Raw genomic sequence first — 25257 nt, 5'->3', positions numbered from 1 at the left:
TTCCTGCTGCATCTCCATGCTATTTGGTAAGAGCTCCTTCATCCCTGACATTACCTTGAGCCAGACCTGGAGTAAGCCCTAATTGCCCACTCTCTCTGGCTCCTCAGCACTAGGCAGCATGAGTTTCCCACAGTTTCCCTCCAGCCACCTCCACCTCCCTGTTTGGCTGTGTTCCAAGGGCTCAGCCTGCTGGCCCTCATTCATTCAAAGTTCATGATGTTTAATCACAAGTAAATGGCTACTTTCACAGAAAAAGCATTTAATTTGTGTCTGTACTTTTCCAAAGACAAAGTCGAAGTTAAATAGAAGGAATGAAGTATCCCATTCAACCTCAAGCAGTGGCTAGCTTTGCTTGAAAAACTGCTCCAATCTCCCGTGTTTTGTCACTGACAGGCATGTGCAAAGGAAGGGGTGAGACCACTTTGAGCAGAGATGTGCTTCTTCACAGTGAGCAAGGGACAATAAGGAATGGCCCTGAAATTCTTGCTTGAAGATTAAGAGTCTGAACTACTGTTTTAAGAACTGTGGAAAACCTCAGATATGATTGGTATGCTGTTGTAATTTGGTTGACAAATAATTCTGCCCATACATTTTCTTTTCTAAAACAAAATTTGGCATTTTTCCTATTGTAAAAAAAAAAAAAAGGGCACATTCTGCTGTCATGTATAACAAATCAGAACAAATGAATAAATTAATTAATTTAAAAAAAGAGCCATGCTGAGTTAATGAAAGACAAATTTATTGTCTTATGAAGTTATATTTTTACCAGAGATTAGAAATATTGTAAGGGACTATGTTATGGTAAAAGAATAAAATTAAAAAAAAAAGAACTATGGGTTTTTAAAATGTGGTTTTATTATTGTAACAAAAGTCCAAGATTAATACCAGCCTGGATACAATTTTACACTGCATTCCTCTCTCCAGCCTTAAGAAAATCTAAGTTGATTCACTGCTTAATTGGCCTTAGGAATATTTTTGGTTTAAATATTCAAACCTTTTTTAATATTTAAAAATTAGTATTTCTTTTTAAAATAAAGATCTCACTTCCAGTTTGGAAATGTTTTAGGATATTTAAAAAATATTAATGGATTTAAAAACATCCTTCTTTCTATAAAGCCAGCTTTGATACAACTACTGATATACCCATATTTTAAGGTGCCACTTATCTTTTCTAGTTTGATGAAATATTTAGGTGATTTCTGGCCAGAGAAGATCAATAGAACAGGGCTGAACACTTTGTCAATATATTAAGATTCTTTTTATTCCCAGACCACAAATGGACAGAGGCAGCTTGGCTCTTCTTCAGAAGAAAAGTATTTAACTGCTAAAAATAGCCCTTAGAATGTGAAGTCACCAAAGAGACATCGTGAGCCTGGGAAAAAAACTAGAGCCCTGTGATTTGCATTCTGCGATAAGAAGATTTCAAAGTATACTGGGGCCTGGAAGGAGACATCAGACTCCCATGCGGTCCCCAGAGGTACTTATTTTGGGACTGCTTACAGAGGATAAAAACATGTTTGTACACTAAAGAGAACGAGTACACAACTGGCTGTGTTGGTGGCAGGGCAGGCAGCATTTCCTCCCAGCACAGTTGGAGCTCAATTTGTGGAAAAATCAGATTAGGAACTTCATTAGCCTTTCAAATGCCTGGCTGTGAGGCCCGACTGCGTGAGGTCACTGGAGGCCAGTGGGGGGAAAAAAAAAAACCCCACAGCTGCAGGAGTCAGTGTTCATCAAGTGGAGGATGCGAGTATTTTTGAAAGAGCTCGGAATATACTTTCTCCTTTTCCTGTCTCCTGTTTAATCCCTGGAATTGCTTATGTCTTGTGTATTTTAGAATGGGAAGTGTCCGGCTTAGAAATTATTTTGAGGTTAATTGCTCTTTGGCTGTTACCATGTTCCTGTAGCCCTTCCCCTCCAAATTGATGTCATCTTTCTGTCTGTAATCAGTAAGATCCCACTGTGTCTGAGATGGAGGTCAGGCTAGGCAGGAGCTGGGAGTGGGGTAGACCCCAGGCAGGGAGGGGATTGCCCGAACCTTCTTGTCCTCCCATCTCAGGCCACGGGTGGGCAGTGGAGCTCAGTGTTAAGTGGGAGGAGATGGGGGCGAGCAAGCCAATAGCTCCTTCTGCCTCAGCTGTCTCCATCTGAAACTTCAGAATTATTCTCTTTTCCTTTCAGACCCTTTCCTATTCAGACAGGACTTGATAGGAGTCAGGGCTCCCTCTGAGTCTTAGCACAAGGTATTGCAAGTGTCAGAAAATAGTGTGATTGCAGGGCTAGGGTGATAGACTGAGACATTCAGTGAGTTCTATTACTGACCAACCACCTGCCCTGCTGGTCAGACAACCAGAGGAGCCATTCAAAGTCATTTTCTGGGACCATTTAAAGTTATTTTCTGGGAGAGGTGGGGAGTGCTGTGATTAAATGTTAGTGTCTATTTTTATGTAAATGTCACATTAGTTTGCTTTCAGTCCCCTGTGGTTGTAGCCTACAGAAGATAAGAATATGGCTGTTCAATTATTATAGCTCTAAGGAGAATCTTTGTAGGAAGGAAAGCATTCCCTGCTGACTCTTGGCTTAGGTGTATTAGTGCTAATTTGTGGCTCCTTAGGACATTCATAATTGTAAATATAGTCTTGTTTCACCTGTAATAGCAACCATATGGTCTTATGGTTTGTGTCTTTATAGAAAGAACTGATCAGCTTTTACTAGCTAACTGTACCTGAATAGTCATTTAACATCTCTTTTCCTCAGTGTCCCCACCTGTAAACAAAGGGGAAGTAACATTATCCACAGAATGTGTTAGAGATAGTGGCATAGGCAGCTATGCTACCACATAGCGGGGATTCAACAAGTAGTATGCATAATTAATTACTATTAATCAAAATCTTAGAACTCTTGTATGTTCCTGTTAATTATTACCAAGGCAGCTTGAGTGGCCCCAGCTCCCATTTTTTAATATCCTTTATAGGCCCTTTCATGTGAATCTATAAGCTTATGGTGTTTAACTTTTATGTTGAAGAATCACCTGGAAAGTGGGTTAAAATGCAGGTTCACTGGCCCCACCAGGCTCTAACTCTAGGTTTGCCGTAAGGCCCAGAATTGCTGTGTTAAGAAGCATCCCCAGTGTTTTAGGCCCAGATAGTCAGACTGATCAAAGTTTGAAAGAAAGGTAAGACCCCAGGTAGAAAATATCCTGCATCTACCTGAAAATGACTGGTCCCAGAAATACTCTGCATCTACCTGAGTCTTTGGGTTTTTTTTCTCGTCATGCTGATACCTGTTGTTTATTGAGTTGCCAACTATGTGCAAGGCCTTGATCTATAGACCTTTTCCTACTGCTGTAGTAGGATCTGGAATGTTCCCAAAGGCCCACGTGTTAAAGGCTTGGTCTCCAGGGTAGTGCTATTGGGAGGTGGTGAAACTTTAAGAAGTGGGCATTAGTGAGATGTTTCGGGCCACTGGGGGTGTGCCCTTGAAGGGGACTGTGGGACCCCAGTCCCTTCTCTTCTCCTTCACTTTCTGGCTGTGAGGTGACTGGATTTTCTCTGCCACACACTTCTGCTGTGTTGTGCTGTCTCTCCATAGACCCAGAGCCACAGGGCCAACACAGGCACCATGGACTGAAATCTCCGAAACTGTGACTCAGAGTACATCTTTTCTCTTTATAAGTTGATTTATCTCAGCTATTCATTATACTGATTGAAAGCTGATTGTGCACACATATTATTTGGTGTTTGTAATAGTTTTCTGTTACAATAATAGTTCCTTGATTTTATCCTGTGGAAACTGAAACTGGAATGTCTCAGTTATCTTTATTCACAAATCTGACCCGTGTGCTGAGATGGTTAGAAAATCCAAATTCTCGTAAGTATTGCTCATTCTTTGTTTTATGTTAATTATTATATATATATATATATATATATATATATATATATATATATAAACTAAGCAGTACTATATTATATATTTATTTATTTGCAATGCTATAAAATTTTCAACTGAATATTTTATATTGAATATTATATATGTAGTTGGTCCTGGGTTATTCTTCAACAGTTATTGACATGTATATCATGGGCATTGATGTACCTGCTGAAGAATAACCCAGGACCAACTATATAACATATGTTGAGTCTAGATTAGAGCAGTATTACTATGAAGTAAGTTCAGTGAGTATCTCTGAAAGCTCCTTCAAAAAGATTGTGAAAGATATTTTTTAATGGATCACAGAAGGGAATTGAGAAGCATCTCCTGGCACGTGGGGTGGGGGTGTAATGGCAGCATGATGTCTTTTGGGCAGGCCTTACACCTGGCCCAGTTCTCTACAAGGTCTGGGATGAGTAGTGGAGCCTCATGAAGACTCAGACTCAGGCAGTAGTCAAGTCTGTTTGCATATGCCCAAGTGTTGTGGTTTAGATGTGGTGTCCCCCAAAACTCATGTGTGAGACAATGCAAGAAGATTTGGAGGAGAAATGATTGGGTCATAGCATTGACCTAATCAATGAATTAAGCCCTGGTGGGATTAACTGAATGGTAACTGGAGGCAGGTGGGATGTGGCTGCAGGAAGTGGTTCATTGGGAGTGTGGCAACGGGCTGTATATTTTGTATCTAGAGAGTGGAGACTCTCTCTGCTTTCTGATCATCATGTCAGCTGCTTCCCTCCTCCACACTCTTCTGTCATGATGTTCAGCCTCACCTCGAGCCCTGAGGAATGGAGCCAGCCTTCTATGGACTAAGACTTCTGAAACTGTAAGCCCCTAAATAAACCTTTCCTCCTTTACAGTTGTTCTGGTGGGGTCCTTTAGTCACAGCACTGAAAAAGCTAACTAAAACACCAAGGTTGGGCAGCAATTTCTTTTAATGCACAAATTACCTATTACCTACTTGTCAATGAACACTATGCATTTCTAGGTTTTTTTTTTCTTTCCTAATAAAAACAATGTGGCTACAAAAATTTTGGACATGTACCCATGGCGTACTTTCTCAAGAAAATATACCCAAGAAAGAAATATGTGGGTCACAGTATATGTGCATCTTCAAGTTTATTAGGTAATGGTAAATTGTTTTCTCCAAATCTGGGTTAGTTTACACTCTCAACAGTAGCATAAATGACTGCTGCTACATTGGGTACTATGCTCACAGAAGTTTGCTCCTTCTGCCTTTCCATGAGTGAATAAATCCCTTGTGAGTCAATTTGGGGTGTGATGGGGAGTTAAATAAATGGAACATCATGGTATCTGTGTCAGGGATCTTCAGGATGTAGCTTGGTTTATCTTTTTTTTCTTGCATTAAAATGCCTGCAGAATGCTGGCACTTAGAGGTTTTCTAATATATTCATATTTATTAGGTTATAAAATTCTAGTTCATGAATTGCCTTTCCACTTGGTTTGTATACTTTTAAAATCTTTCAAAATCTTGTATGCATCATATCTGCTCTGAAATAGGCATAACTTCAATCTATCATGTCGGACTTTTGTGTGGATTTATAATAATGGTCTTAATGGCCAAAAAGCACAATGTAATATTCATATAAATAATGAAGTTGTTACATCAAAACAAAAGCAGAGAGATGCTCAGAGTCTGAGTTAATGAGAGAAGTCTTAAATGCAAAAAAAAAAAAAATCTTTGAATGCTTTTAAGTACAGTAAAGTTTCAGATATGTAATTATTTAGGGTGAGCCAGGATGCAGAACAGCTGTGACTGCCGAGCTTAGCAGGTGCAGGTCCTTAGCCAATCTACAGTGGTAGCAAATTTAGGTCACTGGGAAAGGCAGCTCTTGCTGTTCCTGTCACTTTTTAACCATCTAAAAAATGAGATCAACTTGTTCTGCAGGAAGGTTTAGAAGACTTCAAGGAATCATTGAAGGATGTGGAGAACTCAGATAGCCCAAGGGCACTGGGAGACACTAGGAAGAGCTACCTGGGATTTATTTCTTTGCTACTAAATTGCCAGAAAGAATCCTGTTCACTTTGATCATGTCTCAGACTTCATATCTCAATGTCTTGCACCAATCGGTGAAATTATGTGGTGATTCAGTGCTGGCTTTGAGGGACAGGTGTCCACTTCAGAAAACCATCAACCCGCTCAGCTGCCCTTTATGATAAAGCCAATTAAGGAATGAGTATCAGCATCTGAGTCAAATGCAGGAGGATATCTGTAAGAAAGAGTAGAAGTCACCTAACTTCCCTTTAGAAATAAAGTTCAGTTCAATACAACAAATCCACCTTGCATTTCTATGATGTTCATAGCTGTGAACTAGGCATCAATGGGAGACAGAAAAGAAGAAAGATGTGGCACTTGCTTCAAGGAGCTTGCAGGCAGACAGGTTCTTTGCTTGAAAAGGGAAGAGAGGCAAGAAGAAAAAAGTTACATTTCTCTGGTCAGGCTAAACTAATTCTTTGCTCTAACTTGTTTGCCAAATTATTGTTTATAAATCTAACAACAGGCATTTGCAGAAAAAGATTGGCAGTGTGAACTATGGAACTGGTCCTTCCTTGGATGCATTTGGCTAGTGAAAGAGAGAAAAGGTGTGAACTAAAAATCCGCTCTAAAAATGGAGAGCTGGGAAGTCAGGCCTCTCATATAGAAGAGTTAACTATCTTTGGAAAAGCAATGCTGCAGTGGGGTGAACTGGACCAACGTCAGCCCAGGAAAATTGGAACAGGCTGAACATATCTGGAAGCAAATACTCTACAGATGGAGAGGGAAGTGGGAGGTTAGCTCAGACCACTTGATTTTAATTAAACTCCTTTCATTTTTGTGAACTTGGAAAAGAACAGGCAAGCAGAACTGATAAAGTCCATGTGACATTGACTCTATTTCCTTAACACCTAGATAAATAACAAGAGCAAAGTCTATTAGCGCTACGTGCGGGACCTATGTTGCAATTTCCTTACCCCGGCAAGGGTGTGTTCTTGTTGCTGGGAAGGAATATGAAGAGTTTGAAAAGCATAGAATGGTAAAAGGAGGTCTTAATAATTTTTGGCACATGTCTGAAGAAAGGGCAGATGCACCAGTAATATTTTCTATTTAGGGATGTTTGACAGAACACCTGAGAGGGGGAACACAGCTTCATGGTTAGTGGAACAGATGGACTGAAGGGCAGCTCAGATATTCATATGTTAAAAATGGCCCTCCTTCTGCACTTGACTCCAGCACTCTTGGTTAACATTTAGAACGCAGCCATCCAGAAACATCATGAGGCCAGATGCAGGAACCATGCCAGGGTCCAGGTGTACACAAGGTTGGGGGCAAACTAATTTGTTGCCTAGAACTAAGGTTGATTCAGGTTCTCTTTTGCAGAAGGCTTTGTAAGACTGTAGTGGGGAGGATGGGCAGTCTATAGTGACCTCAAACCTCTTCGTTTCCACCCCTAACTCCTTCCATTCATGTAGACCTTCTCCCTCATCCCAAACTTGTGTTATTCAGAATCAATTAGCCAGAAAGTATAGTATCAGTTATTAATTATATTTTAATGTATAGGACATACAATACATAGGCCAGTTGTTCTCAACCAGGCATGATTATAACCCTCAGGGGACATTTGGCTGTATCTGAAAACATTTGGGGTTGTCATGAAAGGGGACAACCCCCATGCAGCTAGGTATCCTATGATGCACAGACATATACCAATTACTGGGCCAAGAATGTCAATCTTTTCAAGGTTGAAAAATCCTGGTCTAAGTTATGATTTGATTTTTGCTGAGAAAAGTTGGAAAGGTTGAATCTGGAGTTCAATCAAATTGTGTTGGGGGACCTAATTTTGTAAGGTCGATTTTAGATTTTATTGGCCATTAAATATTAGCTAACAGTTTTAATGATGATTTTGCACCCATGTTCTCATAACCCTGTTCATCAATCTTCTTATAAAAAGCTGCAGATCGCACATGGGAATCTCACCTTTGTTCTGTCAGTTGCTGACTTCGAGGTGGATTCCAGAGTCTCCTTTTTGGTAAGTGGGAAGAATCTCATTGTGTAATGATCTCTTTTGCTCCTGAGAAAATTCTATGCTGACTGAGAAACAATATATTTTGCATTGCCATTTATTAGATATTTATTCTTCATCATTTTATATAAATTTAATTAAAATAAATTTTATTCATAGCTTCATTATTATATTAATATTGTGAACATATTTCTGTTCACTTCAATAAAGTAAGTAAACTATTCTATGTGAGCATTGTAAATATATTTCCACTTACTTCAAAAGAGTAAATAGAAAAAAAAAATTAGACTTCAAACAGGTAGAATGTCCTACACCTGACTGTGGTTAGTCTTCCTACGTGATCACACAGGTTAACTGATGCTTCTAGGGAAGATGGTGTGATGGCTCATTTTGCTGGGCTGTCCTCCATAACTTGAGATATGGCAGAGATTTGGAGACTTAGTGCAGATGCCCAAATGTTAGGTGACCTTGAATCTAAGTCACTATCAATGAAACAATCCTGAATTTCATTTTTAACATATGAATATTTGAAGATGAAGATAATCAAACACCTAACTAAAATATTTAATCAACTAGTTATATTCATACATTTAAAATCCCATGATTATACAATACAATAATTGAGCTGTATTTTTTCCACTTCTAACTTTGCAAAACAGTTAAGTTTAGCCCATTAATCCTTCTTTAAATAGTGTATTTTCATAACCATAGCTATTTTTTGATCTTGCCTCTCTTATTTTTCATATTATATTCCATCTACTTTTTGAGACATGATAGTTTTATAATTGTAGATAATTTTCACTGGAAAATTTATCCCATGTTGTAGTTACCTATTAGATAATAATTACATTTTTAATTCATCTTTTTACAAAAATGTTTACAATATTCACTGGTAGTTTTGAGTTCATGTGTTTCCAGGAAGAGAAATTCTTTTTAAACAAATTATGAAGGGTTATTTCTATAAGCAACAATAAGTTTGCAGTGATTGAGGTGCTATCAGTAGAATTTGTCTTTCATAAGTCATATTTTGTTGTTCATAATAAAGTAACTGAGATAGCATCCTTGAAAGTAACTGATTCTGTACGGTCACAAAGAAAAAGCAATTTTTTCTTTTCTCAGGTACCATTATTTTTTTAGGGGGAAAAATTCTCACCTCACTATTTGAGCATACAAAGTAACTATATTTATTGCTTTTGGTTCATTAGGTATTATTACAACACTTTGGCTATACTATAATTCATTTGTTACCTGACTATAACTTGGATACACTGAAAAGAATCTGATGTTATAGTTGGAAGCTGGTTTAAGAAGAGATTTCTTTAAATTTTAAGTTCAATTAAATTATGCTTCACTACTTCTTTGAAACTGTACTCACTTGCTTCACACTAGTTCCTGTTCCAATCCCTAAAGTGTAGAAAAGATTTACTTATTGCTTAAATAAAGGCTTTCTGAATAATAACCCCATGGGACAAGCCAGAGCCCAGGTGCTCTGTTTGTATGACTTCATCCTAAAAGTACCACATTTACTGCTGGAGAGGTAGCAATATGTTTCTGAAATAATTTGTAGGTTTAAAAAAAAACTTTAAGGAAAAATATGAATAAAATATTAAGCCAAAGCACATGGGTTCCAGGTGTGTATCCAAGACAGCTTTTTGACAAGTAAATATTTCCTAAGCAATTAAGCTTATCTTAAGTTGTATATCATAAAGTCATTTAAACAGCATAAATGCAAGGAAGGCAGTATAAGAGAATTCCACCTGGATTTCAACTTCTCCAACATTTACTACCTGGTGACCTTGGATAGGTCACGACTGCTCTTCAAGTTTCTTTATAGCATGCTTCTCAAGGTGACTGTCAAATACAGATGAGATAATGTACTTGGAAATGTCTGGTACTTAAAAGTCAGTTGAAACTGGTAAAAGTATAAAGCCTTGCTAATGATTTAGTGATTACCAATTATGTCTTTGAATGCTAGCAATTTAATTCTATTGATTTTAAGGATAAGGGTATGGTTTTTTTTTATTTTTATTTTTTGAGGGACTAACATAGAATTCTCTAATAAAATTTTGGAAAAATCTCAAATACTTTGCTTTCAAAAATCTGGAATAACAGACGCTAGGACTCCATGGGTAATTTTAGGCTATTTCCAATGGAGATTTTCCCTGGTCTAGTTTTCAATAGATATGGGGATATTTAACTTTCTCTCCAAGTTGTAGAATGTTTTATTTCCTGGAAACTTTTCACATTAAGTCATTGGTTGTTCTTTGTTTTCTTGGGCCTATGGCTATATCTGGATCGGGGTCACTGTAACCTTTGACTCACACACTGAGAATTCTGGACAAGACATCAAGTTAGCATTGGAGGCTGACTCTTTTTCCTAAACTCAACCAGAAAATATTAAGTGAGCAACAATGTGGTGACTGGTAACTAAATCAGCACAGCAACTGTTGTTATAACAAAGGTTGTCAGGGTCATTTTCTGGGAGGAGAACAGTATCTCAAACTTGAAGAGAAGCAGACAGCACTAGGTAGAGATGCTGTGGGAAGGAGCATTCTAGTTGTCTTCATCTTTTCATCCTATATTACCTTGGGTGGATCACTGTTTTCACCAGTGCCCTGTAGGTGGGGGTCCTGCAGCCCCAGGCCAGCACTGGTGTTATGCTCGAATTCGGGACCCCGAAAAGACCACCAGAGACCAAGATCGATGTAAACAGCAAAGAGGTGTTTATTGCGAGCTAGCTCGGTCCTCCACATGCACACAGCTGAGAGGCCCCGAGCCCAGAGTTTGCAGCAGTTTTATACACTTTCTGGGGAAGGCGGGGACCTCACATACATCATAGCATCTCTTAGCAAATCATCACACACCGACATGATTAGCACATTCACTGGCAGGAACAGGTTGGGTAGGGGTAATTGGTTAGTACAAGAGGGGGATTTGTTTGAACTGATTGGTTTAAGCCACGAGGGGAGTACGTGCTGAACTACATGGTTTTCCAACATGTTATCAACCACCATAAACTACTGGGAGGGTCATCTGGCATCCCAGGTATTTCCTTGTCTCATGCTGATTGGTGGCTGCTAGGGGGTTGCTATGGATCCCCACCTAGCCTGACTGAGTCAGGGACACTGGCTCAGCAGATCTCTCCTGTTATTTGTAGATAAACAACTCAGCAGGGTGGGTATGTGCCTAGGAGTGCTCTGTGGGTCTTTCCAAGGACTAGGGTCACACCCCCTTCCTTGGACAGGTTTTGCTCAGAGGTAGAGGCTGGTTTTTCACTGGATGAGGAAGGTCACTTGGATGCTGGAGAAGAGCACTATTAACCACCACCATCTCAGGTGAGAGGCTGGCTCTCCCTTCTTGGTTAATGTACAAGATAAATACAGAAGAGGAAAGCAGATTCCAGAAATAACAGCTGCCGAGCAGAAGAGATGGGGAGTGAGTGAGTGAGTGATGGTGTTGGGACCTGTGTGGGGATAGAGAATTCCAAATTTGCAATAACAGAGGCTCTTCTCAGCCATTTCCAAGACTCCTATACATACCAGGAGGAAAGCACATGTTTGCCCTATGCTTTCATCCCTCTTCATAAGTCAGTATCACTAGCTAAGTTGGTTGCTAGTCCTAAGGGAATTTGAGTTCCTAGGAAGAGAGGACAAAGGTATCCGAGGAACAGCACTAGCCCCTTAAAAGAAAGCCAGGTGCTGAAGGCTCTCTCAGAAGAAAATGAGCTACTGTCCCAGAAAAATGATTTGAAATAATAAGATAAATATCCAGAGGAAGAGAAGTTATTACAAATATGAAGCAGTAATAGTTGGTGAAGAAGAAACAAATAGAGATAGGAAGAAGACATAAAATTCCAGTGAGATGAAGTATGTGGTTAAGAAATTTTCCCTGGAGGCTCAATAAAGGGATAAAAGATGGAAAATGGCTAAGAAGATCTAAAATAGAGAGGATAGAAGTAGAGTGGTCAACTTTGATCTATTAGAGAAAGCTAAATGGAGTAGAGAATTTTTGTTTTTGTTTTTGTTAAAATAATGGTTGAGAATTCAAGAAATTTGGAAGAGTCAGATCAAAGGGCTTTATAGAGCACCAGACAACATCAACAAAGGGAATCACAAATCTTGACACAGGATATGTAGTTTAAAATACCAAAGACGAAATTCTAAAAGCATCCAAATCATATCATTTCACTGTAAACTGTTACAGGATTAAATACGGAACTTGCATGAGACAAGAATGATCAGCATCAAACTTTTAAACACTAGAATATTAAAGTAATATTTTTAAAACACTGAAGGAAAATTACCTCAGGCCTAGAATTGTGCAGCATGTAAACATTAGGGTCAATGAAACAAAGACTTTCTAAGACACATATAAAAGGTAAAGATACATAAAACCTTACAGAAGACATTTTATAGAAAGTACAGAGAAAATGAAGATATGAAAGAATAGTTTAAAGTATACAAAATAAGTACTGGTAAGGAAAAAATTTGTGTATGTGTATCATAGTGATGTCCCATAGTTCTTTCTGTTTTGATAAAGATAATCTGTACTGACCTAAACCATGTTCAGCTATTAAGAATGTCAAGTATGGCTAGCATGACCAAGAAACTGACTTTTGAATTTAATTGAATTTCATCGAACTTAAATTTGAATGACCACATGTGGTTAGTGGCTACTATATTATACAGAGTAGCTCTGTAGTAATCCAGATGTAATGTTGTATCAAGCTCTGCTTAAAGATAAGGAATGAGTAGAGGATTTTGAAAACATAAGGAGGTTCTTGCCGTGTTCAGAGAAAAGAAATAATAATGTGCTCTAAAACACAGTCTTAGATTTAATATATTCACTGAAACCAACTGAAAAATAGACATTGAATTTTAGCTTTCAGGATAGAAGGAAAAAAACTGATCTTATTAACAGAAAGCAGATGGGAGAAAAAATAAGAAAGTATGACTCATAAAATAGATGAAATAGAATAACAGTTATAAGTTATAGTATAACAGTAATTAAAGTAAAGGTAAATAGTTAAACATGCAGATAGGAAATAATATGTTGTAATACATTGTCTACAAGAGAGATTTAAGACAAAAGGAAAAAAAGATAAACGAGTAAGTTAAAAATACATGAAAGTATCATCAATTTTTTATTAATTTTGAAAATAAAATGCGAGTTAATTTGAAAATAAAATGCGAGAAAATGCGAGTTAAGCTGTTAAACAATGTAAGTAAATATATGAATATTAAATTACTAAAAAAGAGAGGTAAAAAGAAGATAACCAGAAATATATACATCTCCCTGTATGATGAAGAAAGATAAATTATGGAGGAAAAGTAGCTATACCAACAATTGCAGTTAGAGTTGTTAACATTTTCAAGAAGGCAAACTAATCAAGAAGACAAAAAATAGGAATTTATTAGGTTAAAAAAATCTTTCCATCAATAAACTCAAACCAATAGATGTATATAGAAGTTTATTCTCCAAAATATAGAACACGAGTTGTTTCTGCACATAGTGAATATTTACAAATCAACTCTTAAACTCTATGCAATTAAGATCACAAGAAATTAGAGCTCAATAGCAAAAAGATAGTTTTAAAACACCTACAGGTAACCTTATATTACACAGATCCAAATATGATAATAGTATATCATGAACAATAGAATGGCTAAAAGTTTGAAAACTTAGGTGAAATGGATAGATTTCTAGAGTTGTATATATATAAAATACCAAAACTGCTCTAGAATTAAATAAAAAAACTTGCATGAGATAAGCATCATGGAAGAAGTTAAAATGTAATCAAATACCTCTCTTCTCCAAAGAGCTCCAATACCAGATAGCTTTGTTTGTTTATTTCTCTAGCTATGGAGACTGAATCCAGCCCTCACACATGCTAAGCACATGTTCCTCCCCACCAAGAGACAGCCCCAGCCCTGCTGCCATGCAGCTTTAAGTGTGAGTTTTATCAAACTTTCAGGGGGCAGATAATCTATTTTATAAAAGAGACATATTACAAAAACTCAGTTAAATCTAATGTTAAAGTATATAATAACCAAATGTATTTTTTCCCAAGGTACACAATGGCATTTTAATATCAGATACTCTGTTAAAGTAATGAACATATATACTAGGAAAGCTATAGTTGTAAAGCCTTTAAAATGGGACAGAGACAAAAATATGCCACATATTACTGCAAATGTTTAATATCATGTGGAAGGTCTTAGTTAATGCAAGATAATAGGAAAAAATGCACAAAAATTGGAAAGGTAATAACAGTTTCATTTATTTGCAGGTGATAGAATCCTCTGAATAGAAAACCAAACAAAATCCATAGAAAAATATAGTAGTGATAGAAGTAAGCAAGGTTGTTTGACACAGGATAGGCACTTGAAGTCACTAGCATTTTGTAATGCCAAACTTGAAAATATAACGAAAATTAAAACATTATTCACAGTAACATTTCTGAAACTACTCAGGAATTATAATTACAAAGATTTTAATAATTTCTATCATTCTATAATTTAGAGATTGGAACAGGGTCTAGGTAGTTGGTAACTTTTCAAAGAAGTATTTAAGCAAAGTTTAATTGCACTTAAAATTAAAGAAAACAAATTATGTTTTTATGCATACATGAATATGCCACAATAAAATTCATCATTTTGTATTAGAAAGATGCACCAATAAAAAAAGAAAAAAGAAAAATAAAAGTCTTTTTGTAAGCCAGTTTCCAACTATAATACCAGATTTTTCTCAGCATATACAGGTTATAGTCAGGCAATATATGAGTTATTCAGGGTACAGCCCAAGCATAATTTTCATAATGATACCTAATTGAGGCCAAATTATACAGGTAATGTGGGAGGCAACATGGCTTCCCTATGAGCCTTGCCTCTTGGTATTCACACTTTTGTGACTCCCCTCTTCCTGGCCTGGGCTGGACCTAGTGCCTGTCTTCTAACACATAGAAAACAGCAAAGGTGGTAGGATGTCATTTCAGAGATGACATTAAAAGCAGTTTGTGTTTTCCATCTTTTTTTTTTTTTTTGTTTGTTTGTTTGTTTTGTTTGGGTACTGGGTATTGAACTTGGGGCACTTGAACACTGAGCCACATTGCAGCCTTATTTTGCATTTTGTGTAGACAGTGTCTCACTGAGTGGTTTAGCGCCTCATTGTTGCTGATGTTGGCTTTAATCCTCCTGCCTTAGCCTCCCAAACTGCTGGAATTACAGTCATGGGCCATTGCACCCAGCTGTTTTCCATCTTGTTCTCTCTACCCGCCCCCCCCCCCCCACATCCCATCCCCATTCTCTTGCTAGGTTCTTCTGAGGAGAGCCAGCTTCCTGGTTTTGAGTCTTGCTATGCAGAGGTCCACATGGTAAGGAAATGACCAATAGTCAGTGAGAAACTGAACAAGGATCATGTGAATGATCCTACAAAGAATCTTGCCCCAGTTGATCCTTTAAAGGAGATTTTGATTGCAGCCCTGAGAGAGACCTTGAGGCAGAGACCACCAACTATGCCACCTCTAGATAGATTCCCAGCTCACAGAGATTAATGTTTACTCTTATTTAAGCTTCTAATTTTTTGAAGCAATTTGTTATGTTGCAATATGTTGTATTAGCTAACTAATACAATTATTTAAAATAAGATAAACAATGAGCTAAAGGGGAATGTTGATGATTATGTGTCTCAAAATGAGAACTATGATTAACTTACAGCCAAATAAATAACAAGAAAAGAAAACCAAAATTCTGGTCATGTTTCTATTAAGGGCTTGGAATCACTGGGCTCACTTAATTAAAACTGAGAAATTAGCCAGGCATGATGGTACATGCCTGTAATCCCAGCAGCTCGGGAGGCTGAGACAGGAAGATTGAGAGTTCAAAGCCAGCCTCAGCATCACTGAGACCCTGTCTCTAAATAAAATACAAAATAGGGTGGGGGATGTGGCTCAGTGGCTGAGTGCCCCTGGGTTCAATCCCTGATCCTCCCTCCTCCCCCCAAAACAAAACAAAAACCCTAGAAACTTGTCATGAGGCATGACAGGGACTGTACATTGACTCATTTTAACTCCTCTGTTCCTTGTCTCCCTGCACAGGGAAGGTGGAAAGCAAACACTTCAGTTGTCAGCCTTCCCATAATTGACAGTGATCAGGGACACAGTCTGGATGAGAAGATCAAGGCAAAAGTCCCCAAGCAGGAGTTGTTGTTTTTTTCTTTTTATATTAAAAAATAAATTCTCCAGGGAAAGGTGATTCACCTTCATGGCCTGTGTATTCTTTCTGCTTTGAATGTGAGAGTGATATTTAGAAGTGTAAGACAGCTTGCAACCACGAATTTTTAAATATCTCATTGTGACCGGGCATCAAGGCCCTGATTTTTAAAATGTACAATTAAAATAAAAAATGTAGAAACCTGTATTCATCTTTTTTTTTTTTTTTTAGGTTTCAACTGAGGTTCATTTTATTTGCATATGAATATCAGTTGTAATATCATTTGTTAGAAGACTCTTCTGTTGAATTGCTGCCTTCTTTGTCAATAATCAGTTGGCAACCACATTTGCATTCTCAACAACTCTGGAGGTTGAGGTGGGAGGATGCAAGTTCAAGGCCAGTCTAGGAAACTTGGTGAGACCCTGTGTTCCATGATTTCTCTCCCCTTTCTTTTTCTTTCTTCCCTTCTTTCTTTCCTTCCTTCCTTCCTTCCTTCCTTCCTTTCTCTCTCTCTCTCTCTCTCTTTCTTTCTTTTCTTTTTTTCCTCACCAGGGCCATTTCATATATTCTTCCATGTATGCCTCATTTCTTCAATTTTCCACTTCTGGGCAAAATGGATTGAGGATCAGGAAACAGATTAATCTTACGCCTCAGGCACTGAGTCTCCACGTGCTAACTCTTGCAACTGAACCCTAGATGATTCCTCCCTGCCCCCAGAAGGTGGACCGCCAGGGATTTGGCAGTCATAGCCCAAGCACCTAGGCTTCCTGCATTCATCTTTGACTAACACCTTCACAAGGTTTTTGGTGACTTACTTGTGCCTTTAGTTTCACCAACATTTCCCTTCCTTTTTGTTAATCTTGATTCACTTCATTTAGTTTCTATTCTGTCCATAACTGAACTCATATGGCGTTCTGAATCATTACTTTACTGTTGGAACTGTCATCTACGATTAGCCCAAGAGTGTCCTGCTATGCTAAAAAATGTAAGATTGGAATCTGGAAGGATCCTGGGTTCCTGATAACCTTGCTGAGGTAAGGACTAGTCTAGGCTCCTTTTTTATTGTGTCAAATATTACATTTTAAAACCATGTGGTACATTTTCTGCTATTCCTAGCTGAATATATTTCTAACTGAAACCAATGAAATAATTTTTGTTTTTTGTGTATAAATTTGCTATGCTGCATAAGCCTAATTTAAATTGAGTACTTTGGGAGAGGTGTAAATTTTTGTAGGGTATCTCAGTTAAGAACAAGCAAACTTAGGAGAAATTTATGAATGTCCATTGCAGGAACTATTTTTGCATTAGCAAAAATTTAATGGAAAAAAAACTATGCAAAATTAGTCAAAGAGCACAAAAGACCTAAATCTTCCTTTGGTGTTCATTTGATGAAAATCTAGGACTGTGGGCTGAATTGTACCTGATTTCGATAAGTTTCAAACTCACCCAGGAATGTAATAGCTCAAAATGCCCCGCCCATCCCCAACCACCTTTTTATTGCAGTGTTTAAATTTGGAGATTTTTCCAGGGTTATTAAATGGAATTTCTACGACAACCTAAAATCTGGTGTTAGAATGAGATTGAGTTATTCAGTATAATGAGTCCAACTCTATTTTACTTCTTACTTTTGGCCTCTAAGATATATATGTAAATTATAAATTTAGAGCCCCATTTCAGCCACCATCCAGCAAATAGTACATTAATGGTGTAAGAGTTCAATAAATCTCCATTTTACTCGGGGTACTTTGTGGCCAGCCATAGAAACCAACTCTGGCTGGTCTATCAGAAGGGGACTTTACAGAGAGAATCTTGGGTATTTGATATAATTGCCAGAACACCTGGGAGATCAGACACTAAAAATGGGCAGGCATAATGGAACGAGATAGAAGCTGACCAAAGCTAAACTTTTTTTATCTGGGACGGTCTGGCAGGGACATTCTCTTGTCATGGAGATGGAGGCCAATGCTGGTTCTGGATATTGCATTAATCACAGGCCCTCATTACTACCTCTAGTTCTACTGAGCTGGATGGAGAAAGGTATTACCACTGATTCTGGCACAGAATTCTCTGACCCAGTTTCTTTGCTCACTTGATACACATTTAAAAGTCATGAGCAACATGAACTATCAGTTAACAGTTATTTCAGCAATGACAATAAGTAAAAATTTGAAGCAATAGAAAAGTGGCACAATTTTCTACTTAGGTCCTAAATGATTTTCAAATTATTCTTACATCTCTGAATATTTTAGGAAAAAAAGAATGAGATAAGAATGGGAAAAACAAAATGAGAAAACAAAATGTGAAAATGAGTTTGATGGAATAATGAAATAAAAAAAATTAAACAATGTACAAGATTTTAATATATTACATATCTATATCTATCTATCTCAAGAAACCAAAATGTGACTCTGTTGCATATAATGGATTCATTTGGCTCTGACTGTAGTGCCAATGCAGGAAAAGAAAATAAGCATGTTAACTTTCCCTCTACTTGGTCTCAGGAAATTCAATCAAATAAGTCTTTAAATATCTCATGGTGATTGGGCATCTAAGCTCTAAGTTTAACAATGTACAATTGAACAACTCAGAAAACTGTTTACCTTAGACTAACACATTTCCATGGTTGTTTATACAATGTAGAGTTTTGGGAGCATTACTTGTGATTGTGGTTTCATTCCTCCAAACATTTTCCGTTTCTTTGTTATTTTTGATTTATTTCTCTTTGTTTCCATCCCCTCACTTTACGAAGTTCACACGGTGTGTTGAGTAATGACTTTACTGTTGTAATTGTCATTGGAAGCAGCCTATTTGTGTTGGAGAATTATAAGTGTCCTTACTGGAGCCGACGCTTCAACAAGTTTGTATTATTCATGAGGAAGATCCACAAATTGTAGGAGCTGGTAAGAAAGAACACCAAGACTTGATTTAAAGTTCTTTCAGAAGAACCGAGGAAGATAGATGGCCTGGAAGATTTTTGGTATCACATCTGAACTCTCATCAGTCAAGGGAAGGTATTTTCAAAACTAGGTGGTCAAAATGGCATCACAGGAATTTTCTGACTTCCATTCTTGAATAGGAGAGTCTAAAAGACAAGACAAAGAAATCCTCATCCTTCAGCATTTTTATGCAAAATGATGACATTTAGAAGAAAATTGGAAACAGCCAATTTCTGAGAATTACGCACAGACAAAGAACTAACTATAGTGTGGTCATTGTTTGTGTTAATACTATTAAATGTTTGGGGGGAATTTGATTTTGATTGAAACCAGGATTGTTTCCTTTTCCAAATGACCAGATCAGGTTCTGTGGATACATACATGTTCCTGCAGTCTTTCTTCATTGTGCTGATCATACATTTAATTTCTTCATTGTCTTCCCCTCCAGTTTGTAAGTTTCAGAGGGGATGAACTGGGTCCACCATGCACTCTCTCATTCCCCTCACTAGCAACATGTGGACTTGGCACATGGTAAGTCCTTCATTATTTGTTGCTCAACTGGCAAACAGGAGCATGGAAGTAAGTGAATTATATGTAGAACATTTCATTTTGAAGATATCTGTGTGGAATAGAAGGCAGGGGGTAAATATTCTACTTGAATCAGTCTCATTTTTTTTCTCCCCAGTCTCATTTCTTGACTCTTTGAGGCTCTTGCTAGTTTTGACTCATTTCCAAGATTCTAAGTCTGATTTGTCATTGTCCCCTGCAAATCCTTGGAAAGAACTAATCCTATGTACAAAAGACTGTTCATAAATATTTATTTCTTGGATATTGTTCATTTTTGACTGATCTGGGGGTCTTGGCTACAATTTTTTCAGCTGGGTTTGGTATGAATCTAGTTGACTATGGAATCTGAGGTTATCCTGAACAGATGTTAGGCCTAGAATTGGTTCTAACATATACATTATTGGTTCTAACATAATGCATGTGTGTGTGTATGTGTGAGTGTGTGTGTGTTCATGTGCACACTTATGAAGCTAGGTCAAACCTCTTTTGACTGCTCTAGGATGACCCAGTTTTTCCAAGAAGAATATGGAAGCATTCTTTAAATATACTAATTGAGCGCTAAGGTTGTAAATTTTGCATATTGCCTACAAAGTTCAGTTGCATGATTATTGTCACTGATTTCGAAATATTTCTAAAGCATTATATTGCAATACTATTTATCATTTTTGACTATGCCATTATTTTTTCAAGCTTCCAGGCTTTTGTGTTTACTCTCTATTTTGTTCAAAAATTTTCTTATTATTCTCCTCTTCACCACAACTCTTTTACTTCTCCCACTCCATCCCCCCTGCAAAAATTAATAAAAACCCAACTACTCTGTATATTTACATATATACATACACATATATTACATACTTTCTCATATTGATGCTTTGCACACATCTATTCTTGCATGCTTGATTTTCTGCATTCCCTTCTAGACCTTACATAAACCATGCAAAGACTCACATGGCACTTATCCTATATTCCCAGTTCTTACCCAATACCTGCCATATGGTTGGTTGATGTTATCTCTTTGTTGGATAAAGAATGAATGAATGAACATGTGGCCTAGAATACATTTCTGATTATGCCTATGTTCATGCTAGCTCGCTTTTTAACAGTTTTGGTAGAGCTGGGAAAGGCAAAATATGAGAAATGATGTTCTTATCTCAGCTTCTGAGACGGATTGTGTGTGTAACTATTTGCTTGCTGCTATGGTCCTATCACCTTTGCTATGGGTGTGTGTCACATACATAAGCCTTATAAAACCATTGCAGACCATGACACAGCCTTTCAACTAAAATCTTTCCACTAAAGATGCATAGATTTCAGCTTGTATGTTGTTTTCCAAACTCTGTGTGCCGGTGAGTTGTGTCTCATTGTCAAACCTTTTCCTCTGGCTGTCCACCGTTGGGACTCCTCCACCCATCATGCTCCTCCATCTGCTACCACCACATCAGTGCAACTGAATGCAGCATCATTGATTCTGTACTCTTTGCCTGCTCTCGAATTTGGCCATAGATTTGGATGGAGAACAAATGAGGTCTAATAGTGTGTTACCCTCAATTCCGCATTCTGTCTCAGAAGATCACCAGGTGGGGTGGGGCTAAGGGGCCCCACCATCTCTGCAAGAAAGTGGTGGTGGGTGCCCTCAGAATTTAGGATTGTTCTCTCAGAACCTTTAATTTATGCTTAAAAATATGTAAAACCATACATCTTTCTTTTCTGCACTTGAAAAACTGAGTTCTTCATGTTGATTCTTTGTACCACAAGCTACATTGGACATGGAGACGTATCTTTATACGTCAGAAACAAGACTCAGTATTAATTCAGAACATCTGGGCTTAGTTCTTGACTGGTCCATAGATAGCTATATAACTTTGGGCAAGTTACTTCATCCCTTCAAGATATAGTTTTCATCTCTAAAAGGGAAGTGTTGAAGGTATCTCTAAAGTCACTCATAGTTCTGGAATTTTATTACTTGTTCTTGCTATCCTTCAATATTAATATAAATTTCTACCCTTATTATTATTCCTTTGAACAAAAAGGGGATACCACAGACTCTACAGATAATGTACCACTCTGAAAACAAAAACCAAGACGTGCTTATTAAATAAATTAGATAGTCATATCCCAGTCATGTTTCTATTTTCCTTTTAACAGAAAGGGAATATTTCATCCATAGAAAGTATGCTATTTCTAACATAAAGAAGATATCATTTCGGGGCACTCAAGAAAGTACTAAAAGTTTAACTCACTTTTTCTTTACACCATCAGAAAGTCAGATGAAACATTTCAGTCACTGGGCTAGAATCTTGAACCATGTGTATCCCTAGCATAATTTGTTAAAAAGGCTGTCTTTTCTCCCATGTATATTTTTGGCACCTTTGTCAAAGATCAAATGACTTTGGATGTGTGGGTTTGCCTCATCTATTTTACACCATTGTCTATAATACAGTAAATCATAGTGATCTTTTCATATAAGGAGATTCTCTCAATGATGTCTATAAATATTGCACTGTGTGGAAAGATCAACAGTTTAATAAAACCTCTTTTTAAAATGGGTAAACTATGCTGTTCTCAATTTTTGTAATCACAAACAGTGCTTCATTGTGTGTCTCGGTGTTGCCCAGACCTTGGCTGAGCACCCATACAAGTATTTCTGTTAGATAAATTCCTAGAAGTGGAATTATTGAGATAAAGAGATGACATATTCTTAATTTTGATAGATATTCTTAAATTAGCCTTTTAAGTTAATGTTCCAAATTCTATTTGAGCCAACTGCTATTATAAGAGTTTTTGCTTTTAATTCCCAGTATCATCAGATATTATAAATCTTCAAGTTTTGTGAAGTTGAAGAGTTAAAAAAAAATCTGACTACATCTCATTGTTTTAACTTGCATTTCTGATTATTACCAAGGCTAAACATTGTTTATGGTAGAGTTTACTTCTTTTTTATACAGTTTCACTTTGTATTTTTACTATGCTGCTCCATTGAGGTATTTTTTTGCGTAACAATGCTTAGTTATTGGGTTATTTTTTTGCAGAAGCTTTTATTTTTTAATATTTTTTTGTCTATTATGTTTATTTCAAAAATTTTTTGCTGATCTTTTGTTTGTTACTTAAAACTTTTGAATGGTGTCATTATTCATATATGTCTTAGTTTTTAAAGTAGGCTTATTAAGGTCTTATATATAAAGAAATGCATATATGTGATCTGCATCATTTGATGAATTTGGGCATAATAAAATATCTGTGATATCATCATCATGACCAAGTTAACAGACACACACAACATTTCCCAAGTTTCCTTGTGTTCCTCATCCTTATTTTTATAGTAAGAACACTTAATGTGAGATCTTTCTCTTAAGCATTTTTGAAGTGCACAATACCCTGTTGTTAACTATGGACATTATGTTGTACAGGTGTCTAGAAGGAGTTCATCTAACTTTTAAAACACTTAGGTCTTTTTGTGGGTATGATGTGAATTAGTGACATTCTTTGTTTTGCAAATGGACAGTTTTAATTCATACAGTGAGTACAGACTTTTTCCTACTCATTTGACATCTATCTATCTATCTATCTATCTAATCCAAAACCATATGTACATCTGGTTTATTGTTGGTCTCTCTCCAGGGGATTTTGATATATCTATTGTTTAATTCTCAGAACTTTGTATTGATATGAGGTAGGTCATGTCCTCATTCATGGTGTTTATTGTCAATATTCTTTCACTATATTTGTTTTTCTCTTTTAAATAAATCTATGTATAACTTGCCAGTCCACTTAAGAAAATCTTGTGTGGAGTTAAAGTTTTCATAGAACTTACAATTTAAGTAGAAAAATTGAGTTTCATATAATATTAAGTTTTGTCAGTCAAGACATTTTTACCCATTTCTATTTTTCACTACGTAAAAATTAAAACTTTTATTCTCCTCATTAAAATTATTTGTCATTTTCTGGTTGATTTTGTTGCTTTTGTGAATAAAATTTCTTTGTTGCTGCAGTCTGGCTGGGCACAAAATCACGAGCCACTCAAGCAGGAACAAACTTTATTTTTGAAACTGCCTCCAATGCCCCGTATGCTCCCGGGAAGATTGCCCACCGACCCACGCGGCGTTCTCCCGGAACCCAACAGGAAGTCCCTCCTCTGGAATTCCCTCCTACCGTACTTCCCCAACCAATGGGAACTCTCCAGGAGTCCCGTAGCAGGACTAGGTGGACAGCAGGAGTCCAATATCCATATGAATGCAGATCTTAACATGATCATCTCATCTCAATGGCTTGCTGGAGTCACCTTTCAACCAAAAATGCCATGCATCATATTACTTGGCTGTGGCTCTTAGCACTTTGTTTTCTTATTAAAGTTACTGTATTGTTGGAAAACATGATTTTTATCTCATATTGGGTATATAATCATATTGATGAATCCTAATAGTTTGTATAAGATGTCTTTTCTTGGATTGAATATCTAGACAAATAATGTCTAAAATGATGAAATTTTTGACTCTTTTTTTCTACTATTTATACTTTATTCCTTATTTTATAGTGAAAGGGTAAAGTTTCTAAGCTGCTTCTAAACTGCAAAGCCTGAGTTACACCCAGAACCTGAAATTCCTGAGGCAGTTAAGACAACGCCCTACTGGCCATTTAGTTGATTAATAGCCTAGGGCCCTGTGCGATCTTGCACGTAGGCATTGCAGGGCCTAAACCAATCAGTTTGAATGTGTACCCCGCTTAGGAGTAACCAATCACCCCCGCCCGACCTGTTCCCGCCAATGAATGAACTAATCATGTTTAGGAATTGTTGTTTGATTTTCCCCGCAGTGTATGATGATTTGTTAAAGGAGACTGTGATGTATGTAAAGTCCCCGCCCTCCCCAAGAAGTGTACTTAAGCAGTGCTCAGCCCCTGCTCTGGGCTCTGGGCTGCTCTCCCTTCTTGAGTGAGCACAGAGCCCAGCGCGCTGGAATGGATCCCCAATAAATAAATCCCCTTCTGCAATTGCATGAGTCAGTCTCTTGGTGGTCTCTTCCTCCGACGCTTCGCCAGACCTTTACAATAGAATGTTCTTACAGAATACATTAATGATAGGATAAGCACACATGTGCACACACAAATATATATATATATATATATATATATATATATATATATTTATTAATTTATTTATTTCATAGTCCTTCACACAAAAAATGAAATTGATAGCCTGAAACCAAAATAGACTTGCATTAAAAGTATAACTAAAAATACGAGAACAGTAAAAAATGTTGTCACTTATCATTTTAACAGAAATTGGCATTTGTAAGGAACATTGAAACACCTATGTGATTGTTGGCCAAATTTTGAATACAGGGGCAAAATGTGTTTTCTATATACTTTACTGTAGCCATAAACATCAAGAAAAAAATAATCTACTCCTAAGAAATACTATTTAATAATTATTGTGACACATTTCTATAGGACTTTTTAATACAGTTGAGAAACTCTTCCTCCAAAAATTCATAACAAAGAAATGCACATGGTCATCCAGGAGAATGCTCAAATACACAGAATGAGAGTACCAGGAGAGATCCTGTTAGTTTAAATTGCCTAAGAAATTTCTTAAAT

At 37.1% G+C, this 25257-nt stretch overlaps 1 long non-coding RNA gene across 1 annotated transcript; it reads left to right on the top strand.

The window, feature by feature from the left end:
* The first annotated feature begins 4717 nt into the window (after positions 1–4717).
* Positions 4718–22212, top strand: LOC125612884. The gene is made up of 2 exons (XR_007343367.1): positions 4718–7958; positions 16048–22212. It is a non-coding gene; the product is annotated as an uncharacterized LOC125612884 (long non-coding RNA).
* Positions 22213–25257: the final 3045 nt, after the last annotated feature.

Source organism: Marmota marmota, unplaced genomic scaffold, assembly GCF_001458135.2.
Source record: "Marmota marmota marmota unplaced genomic scaffold, marMar, whole genome shotgun sequence".
NCBI classification, from domain to species: domain Eukaryota; kingdom Metazoa; phylum Chordata; class Mammalia; order Rodentia; family Sciuridae; genus Marmota; species Marmota marmota.
The sequence above is the reverse complement of the archived record's forward strand: the minus strand, read 5'-3'. Positions and strand labels throughout refer to the sequence as shown.